This window comes from Theobroma cacao, chromosome 3 (genome assembly GCF_053813885.1).
Source record: "Theobroma cacao isolate CCN51 chromosome 3, ASM5381388v1, whole genome shotgun sequence".
Lineage (NCBI taxonomy): Eukaryota > Viridiplantae > Streptophyta > Magnoliopsida > Malvales > Malvaceae > Theobroma > Theobroma cacao.
This window is the reverse complement of record NC_142641.1, coordinates 27,011,620-27,020,466: the sequence shown is the minus strand read 5'-3', so window position 1 is coordinate 27,020,466 and position 8,847 is coordinate 27,011,620. Positions and strand designations below refer to the sequence as shown.

Sequence of the window (8,847 nt, the reverse complement as noted above, 5' to 3'; positions counted from 1 at the left end):
CCACCTCACAATGGTGGGATGCTACTTTGCCACTGATTCGGGTGTGTCTTTAGCTAACTTTTGCTTGTCGGTCACCCAGTCACCTCCTCCGGTGCACCTCCACAGTAACCTTTCCTCACTTATAAACTTTTTAGCAGCAAATTAAACTTAATATATTTAGTAAATGTCATCACAATTCGGCTCATATTTGTTGCTCTATTTACCATATTCTTGGCTCTTTTTATTTTGAAGAATTCCTCACTATAGCCAACCTCTCTCAATATCTCTACTTCTGTGTATATATTCAATTGTACACATATATGGGCAGCACCTTAACCAAAGAATATGTAATCTAAATTCATATTATTCATCCTTAGTGTTCACAATAATCTAACATGTAATCCATAAACTTTCAACCAACCAAATTCACTATAACATAGCATACCCACATTGCATGCTTACCTCTCAATTTTACCTTGAATTCCACATGCAACTCAATAACTCCTCACATCCTCAGTCATTGATAATTCTATTTTATAGAATTATTTTACTCTAATTTTGTTATTTAATATTAGCTAAGTCCTCAATTTTCAATTGTTATTTTATTTATTTTTATTAGTTTTTATAATTAGGGTACTTTAAGTTAGTTATTTTAATTTTATGTTTTTCTTGTTAATTTGGTTATTATTTATTGGTTTTTATTTCTTTTGTAGGATTAAAGGTGATTGGGCTTAATTTTGGAAAGTAAGGTGTAGACAGACCCAAAATCTGCTTGCATATACTTTGGTCTTTTGGCCATATATCAAGCTACGGAACTTTAAATGATACGATTTTTGGACCAGTGGAAAGATAAGAGATAGAGATACAACTTTTATGCAGATTAATTTTCCCATTTCTACTTCAAAGATAGAGAAAATCGCGTTGGAAAATGGCTGGCTGTACTGTGCCGGGAATGAAAATTTGTAAAGATTGATAATTGATTTTTGGGCCTTTTATTACAGTTTAAGCCCAATTAAACTCTAGGTCAGCTTAAGAAACTTTAGGTTTATTCTATTAGTATAAATAAGATAAGTTTAACAACATTAGAGGCAACCTTTGAGAGATTCAAGAAACTAGAAGTTGAGGCTGAAACTTGGAGATCAAATTGGCAATAATTGTTTTGTGTTCTTCCTTACTTTTAATTTTCTTGTTACTTTCAATGGTTAAATTTATTATAATGTTATTTGTTTTTGCAATTATGAGTGGCTAAGTTTTCTTTTTCTAGGATTGCAATTGAACTCACATGTAGTCTAAATTTTTAAATATCTTTCTTACTTATTTTAATGGGATTTGAATTGTTTATTCCAATTTGTTCTTACTGCTTTTAATTGCCTGATCACTAATTAAATTGATATAGGAACCTAAACAAACTTGGGAAAGGGAGTTTAGAGTAGACTAAAATTAGGATAGCATATGATCAAATTATTTGATTTGCGTATAGGATAAGGATATACCTATAGGCCATATGTAGCCAGATTAGTGCCTAAACTTAATGAGTCTATTTCAATTTCAAATCACATAAGGATATAGTGTTTTGGTTAAAATAGATATTTTTCTAGGTTGAGTCCGGAGACCCTTATAAATAATTTAGGAGACTAGGTTAGTAATTCAACCCATCGAAATAACTTAAGTAAGAGAGGTAAGATTTAGATGAAGTGTGAAGGATATTGTGATTCTAGGCTTGTTTGATTTGATATTTTCTCAAGTTATTATTACGTTGATTTTTCTTGTTGGTTTTATTTTTAGTTAATTAGTTTTAGTTAATTAATAAATTTTGATTGTTTGGATAAGATTGAATTATTCAAATTTTAGTAATTAGTAAAGTTTTAGATCAATTCCCTCTGGGATCGATACCCTGCTTGCTAATATACTATCTATTCGATACGTATACTTGCGTAGTAGGATTTTAACTGACAAGTTTTTAGCGCCGTTGCCGGGGAATTTTTTTTTTTAGATTTATTACTAATACTAATACCAAGAAATTTAGTCTTACTTCAAATTTTATTTTCCTTGTTTTAATTTTAGCTTTTGTTTTCTTGCAGATATCTTTGGTCATTGTATGCAAAGAAAAGACAACTTGAATCTTGTTCCTTTTGATCCTGAAATAGAAAGAACTTTTAGAAGACGTCAAAGGGAGAATTTACAAGTTGCAGCTTTAAATCAGACAATGGCCGAAGATAACATTAATAATGGTAATAATGCCATTAATGTGGTTCCCGAAGCAAATAGATCATTGCGAGATTATGCAGTTCTTCTGTTGCAAGGTTTGCACCAAAGCATTAGGAGACCTTTCATCAATGCGAATAATTTTGAAATTAAACCAGGCTATATTAAGATGATTCAGTCTTCAGTCCAGTTTCGTAGGTTACCCAGTGATGATCCTAATGCTCATTTAGTAAATTTTTTGGAGATTTGCGATACCTTTAAATACAACGGAGTAACTGATGATGCTATTAAATTGAGACTGTTTCCATTCTCTCTGAATGATAAAGCAAAAAGTTGGCTTAATTCATAGCCTAATGGGTCTATCACTACATGGGAGGAATTGGCTCAAAAGTTTATCGCAAAGTTCTTTCCACCTGCAAAGACTGCAAAGTTGAGGAACGATATCACCTCATTCACACAATTTGATGGTGAGTCCTTGTATGAAGCTTGGGAGAGGTTTAAAGAATTAATGCGAAGATGTCCACATCATGGGCTTCCTGATTGGCTGCAAGTTCAGACATTCTACAATGGGTTGATTGGGTCAATTAAAACCACAATTGATGCTGCTGCTGGTGGGGCATTAATGAGTATGAATGCGGCAGATGCTTATACTTTGTTGGAAGAAATGGCTTCAAATAATTATCAATGGCCTTCAGAAAGGTCGGGTTTGAGACAAGCTGTTGGAGTCTATGAAATTGATGCAATGAGCAACTTAGCTGCGCAAGTGGTTGCACTGTCCCAGAAGATTGACACAATGGGAGTTCATGCAGTTCAAAATTCAATTTGTGAGATGTGTGGGGATAGCCATTCAAATGATCAATGTCCATACAATTCTAAATCAGTCCAGTTTGTGGGGAACTTTAACAGATAGCAGAACAACCCATATTCCAATACTTATAATCCTCGTTGGAGAAACCATCCTAATTTTTCATGGAATAACAATGCAGGGCCTTCCAATCCAAAACCCAACATGCCTCTGAAATTTCAACAACAAGTTAGACCACCAGTTCCTAAAAAGAAGCTCCAAGTGGAAGAACTTCTGTTACAGTATATATCCAAGAATGATGCGATAATTCAAAGCTTTAGAGCATCCTTGAGAAATCTTGAAATCCAAATAGGATAGCTTGCAAATTCCATCAACAATAGACCTCAAGGTTCTTTACCTAGTGACACACAAATCAATCCTAAAGGTAAGGAACAATGCCAAGCAATCACTTTAAGGAGTGGAAAAGAGATTGAAAAGGTGAATGAAAAAGTAGATGAACCTGAGAATGAAGTTGTTGATAGGGAAGGAATGTGTGAAAAAGAGGGTGAAGTTGAACAGAAAGAAGATGTCAAGGCTGAAAATCATGGAACTTCTCAAGTCATCCATCCTCCACCACCTTTTCCCTAAAGGCTCCAAAAGCAAAAGCTTGAGAAGCAATTTCAGAAGTTCATTGATGTCTTCAAGAAATTACACATAAATATTCCTTTTGCTGAAGCTTTGGAACAAATGCCCAGTTATGTCAAGTTCTTGAAGGACATCCTCTCCAAAAAGAGAAAGCTAGATGAGTTTGAAACTGTCTCCCTTACAGAAGAGTGTAGTGCAATTCTCCAAAACAAGCTGCCACCAAAACTCAAAGATCCAGGTAGTTTCACAATCCCTTGTACTATTAGTAATTTCTTTTTTGCAAAAACTTTGAGTGATTTAGGTGCAACTATCAATTTAATGCCTTAGTCAATTTTTGAGAAACTTGGTTTAGGGGAATGCAAACCCACTTCTATAACTATGCAACTGGCTGATCGTTCTTATGTGTACCCAAGGGGAATTATTGAAGATGTTCTTGTCAAGGTAGATAAATTTATTTTTCCAGTTAATTTTATAATTCTTGACATGGAAAAAGATAGGCAAATTCCAATCATTCTTGGGAGGCCATTCTTAGCAACTGCTAGAGCTTTGATTGATGTTGAAAAAGGTGAGCTCAATTTGAGAGTTCAAGACCAATAGGTAACATTTAATATTTTCAAAGCTTTAAAATTGCCTATGACATCTGAAGACTGTTTTTCTGTGAGTGTAGTGAACAATTTGACACATGATGTTTTCTTAGAAGAAAATCCCAATGATCCTCTTGAAGCATGTTTAGTTGCTAACTCTGATAGGGATGATGATGAGTTTATTGAATATTCAAATTTGTTGAATGCTTACTCCAGACTTAGAACTAATCATCAATTTGAGTCTTTAGATATTTCAGCTTCTTTGGTGCCAACTTCTAAGCCTTCCATTGAGGAGCCACCTACTTTGAAACTCAAACCTCTGCCAACACACTTAAGGTATGCTTTTCTTGGAAAATCTTTCACTCTTCTGGTTATTATTTCTAATGCTCTTACTATGTTGCAAAAGGAGAACTTATTGAGAACACTTAGAGAATTCAAGAAAGCAATATGGTGGACCATAGCTAATATTAAGGGAATTAGCCCATCTATTTGCATGCCTAAAATTCTTTTTGATGAAGATCACAAAGCCACAATTGAACAACAAAGAAAATTGAATCCCATCATGAAGGAAGAGGTCAAGAAGGAAATCATCAAGTGGTTGGATGCCGAAATAATTTGCCCTATCTCTGATAGCTTATGGGTAAGTCCAGTTCAATGTGTTCCTAAGAAAGGAGGAATGACTATGGTGGCCAATGACAATAATGGGCTCATTCCAACAAGAACGGTGATTGGATGGAAAGTGTGCATGGACTACCGCAAGCTCAACAAAGCTACAAGGAAAGATCACTTCCCTCTTCCATTCGTTGATCAAATGTTAGATCGTTTGGTTGGTAAGGAATATTATTGTTTTCTAAATGGTTATTCTAGTTATAACCAAATTGTTATTACTCTTGAAGATCAGGAAAAGACTACATTTACATGTCCTTATGGCACTTTTGCTTTTAGAAGAATGCCATTTGCTTTTAGAAGAATGGCACTTTCTAAATCGTTATTCTAGCTAAAATGATGCATGATGGCTATATTCACAGACATGGTGGAAAAATGCTTGGAGGTATTTATGGATGATTTCTCAGGCTTTGGAAAAAAATTTGATGATTGTCTTTTAAATCTTGCTAAGGTACTCAAGAGGTGTGAAGAGACAAATTTGGTGCTCAATTGGGAAAAATGTCACTTCATGGTGGGAGAAGGTATTGTCCTTGGGGACAAGATCTCTAGTGATGGCATTGAGGTAGATAAAGCAAAAAGTGAAGCAATCGAGAAATTACCACCTTCAATAAATGTCAAATGAATTAGAAGTTTTCTTGGTCATGCTGGTTTTTATAGAAGATTTATTAAGGACTTTTCAAAAATTTCTAAACCACTCTGCAATTTACTTGAGAAAGATGTGTCATTTAAGGTTGATAATGAATGTCTTGTTGCTTTTGATGAATTGAAGAAAAGATTAATATCTGCACTTATCATAATTAGTCCCGATTGGACTCTTCTTTTTGAGCTAATATGTGATGCGAGTGATTAGGCGGTGGGAGCTGTTTTGGGACAAAGAAAGGATAAAATCTTCCATTCCATCTATTATGCTAGCAAGACTTTGAACGAGGCTTAGAAAAATTATACCATGACAGAAAATGAGCTATTGGCTGTGGTTTTTTTCTTTTGACAAATTTCGCTCCTATCTCGTGGGGACAAAGGTGATAGTGTACACTAATCACTCAGCCATCAAGTATTTGATTGCCAAGAAAGATGCTAAGCCAAGATTGATAAGGTGGATCTTCTTACTTCAAGAATTTGATCTTGAGATTCGTGATAGAAAAGGAATAGAAAATCAAGTTGCAGACCACCTCTCAAGATTACAAATTGAAGCTCAAGGTAAGGATTCGACCTTAATCAAAGAGACGTTTCCTGATGAACAAATCCTTCAAGTTGGTAAGAAATCACTTCCTTGGTATGCTGATTTTGTAAACTATTTGGTAAGCAATATTATTCCCACTGATTTAAATTTTCATTAGAAAAAGAAATTTTTGCATGATGTTAAATTTTATTTTTGGGATAAGCCTTACTTGTTCAAACAGTGTAAAGACCAGATGTTCAGAAAATGTGTCCCAGAGGAAGAGATTCAAAGTATGATTCACCATTGCCATTCTTCAGATTATGGAGGACATTTTGGAGGAACAAGGACTACTGCTAAAGTCCTCTAATCAGGTTTGTATTGGCATACATTATTTAAGGATGCTTACAATTTTGTTTTGCATTGTGACAAGTGCCAAAGAGTGGGAAACATCTCCAGGAGACATGAGATGCCTCTCAACAACATAATGGAGATAAAAATTTTTGATGTATTGGGTATTGACTTCATGGGTCCATTCATATCCTCATATAACAATAAATACATTTTGCTTGCTGTGGATTATGTCTCAAAGTGGGTTGAAGCGGCAACCTTTCCTCATAATGATTCGAAGGTGGTAATGAATTTCATCAAGAAGAATATTTTCACTCGATTCGGCACTCCAAGGGCAATCATTAGCGATGGGGGAAGTCACTTTGGCAACAAGTACTTTGATGCACTTCTAGCAAAATATGGAGTTAAACATAACGTTGCCACTACATACCATCCTCAGACTAGTGGCCAAGCGAAAGTATCGAATCGCGAAATCAAGAGGATTTTGGAGAAACCTGTGTGTCCCACAAGAAAAGATTGGTCAAAGAGATTGGATGATGCATTGTGGGCACCTAGGACTGCTTACAAGAACCTGATTGGTATGTCTCCATATAATTTGGTCTTTGGCAAAACTTGTCACTTACCGGTGGAACTTGAACACAATGCTTATTGGGCTGTGAAGAAGTTAAATTTTGATCTACAAGCAGTAGGTGAGCAAAGGTTGTTGCAATTAAATGAACTTGATGAATTTCGCCTTTAAGCTTATGAGAATGCCAAACTCTACAAAGAGAAAACGAAGCAATGGCATGACAAGAAGATATTAGCAAGAAGCTTTGAGCCAGGACAATCAGTGTTGCTCTATAATTCTCATTTAAAATTATTTTTGGGAAAGCTCAAATCAAGGTGGTCTGGTCCTTTTATTGTCAATGAGGTATTCCTACATGGAGCGATCGAACTCAGAGGGACAAACGGTCAAAAATTTAAAGTCAATGGAAAAAGATTAAAGCATTATTAGGGAGGCGAAATTAATCATTAAAAGTCCTCAATTCGCTTGCTTGATACGACCTAAAGTCTAAGTCAGTCCAGCTGAAGACTATAAATGACACGCTTTTTGGGAGACAACCCAAGCTTCTTAACCTTACTCGTTTTTATTTTATTTTATTTTAATTTGTTTATTATCATTATTATTATTATTATGTTAATTTTTTTTGCAGGTCATTGGATTTAAAAAAAAAAAGGGGTCAGAGCCACGACAATGAAATGTGCTAAAAAGGGTTGAAACATAGAGTTCAGCACCGCAGCCCTCAAATTGAGCACTGCGGCTCTGGAGGAAGCAATTCATATTTGTTGAAACAAAATGTTTCAGCATCGCGACCCTCACCTTGAGCGCCGCAGCACTGAACAAATTAAAAAACTGGCAGAAAGGTTAAGTGCCGCGGCCCTCAAACCTGAAGCGTGATGCTTCAGGACAATGTCATTGAGCGTCGCAACCCTCACAAGTGCAAGTCGTAGTGCTGGGTCAGGGCCCATCCCCAACCCTTTAAAAACCCTTTACTTTTTTGTTTTGTTTCTTGCTTTCTTTTTCTCTTGTCGCCAAACCACTCTCCCCATTCCTCAACCCCTTTCAACTCTCTTGCATCTTTCTTTCTATTGCACTCAAAATTTCTGCATATATTTCTACTAGATTTTTTTTCTTTTTCACTTAAAATTCAGCATTTTCTGTAAAAGCATTTTTTTGCACTTCTTGCATTCTCAAAGTAAGCATCCTCCTTCCTTCCTACAAACACTTGGATTGCAATTATTTTGTGTAGAGTAAGGATGAGGTTAGTGTTAACTTTTCTTAATTTTTGCTTCTTGAATGAGTCTATTGTGCATGTTGGTTAATGGGTTTCTCACACTTCTTCGTGATTAACGTTTAAATTGAAGACAATTTTGACGTTTGCTGCCATTTTTGTGATACCCATATAATAAATTCATAGATTTTTGGTTGTTGCAAAATTATTTGATAAATACTTGATTGTTGAAAGTATATGATGGGTTTGTTTACATTCTTATGCTTGGTTGAGCCAGTAGAATTAAATTTTAGACTTGTGGTGCAACACATGCCATATTTATAATGTTGGATGAGTACATTGTCATAGATATAATTTTTGAATTTCTTTTGTGAATTGTGGCATTGTGAAAACTATGATTATGAGAAGGCTATCTTAATATTGTGAGGCATAGGGACTTTAGGCTGCATCTCAAGAAGTAAGATTGTCAATGGAAATCTTGAATTTGATTTGTTACATTGGACAAGCACTAATTAAGTTCATGCATATAAATCTTTCATATTTTCATGCTTGTTGATTCAATACTACTTGCATATTTTTCCTTCGAATTTGTTTTTATAATTAACTTTCTTTTGTAGGAATGGCACCAAAATGATCCAAGCCAAGTTCCAGTGGATCTTTTGATAGATCGAAGTTTATATTTGCCGAAGCCTCTGCGCGCTATCA

General features: G+C 35.1%; 1 non-coding gene across 1 annotated transcript; it reads right to left on the bottom strand.

Moving 5' to 3' along the window:
- Positions 1–2,611: 2,611 nt before the first annotated feature.
- LOC148763664 (small nucleolar RNA R71) lies at positions 2,612–2,718 on the bottom strand. Its single transcript, XR_016025645.1, has one exon. It is a non-coding gene; the product is annotated as a small nucleolar RNA R71 (small nucleolar RNA).
- Positions 2,719–8,847: the final 6,129 nt, after the last annotated feature.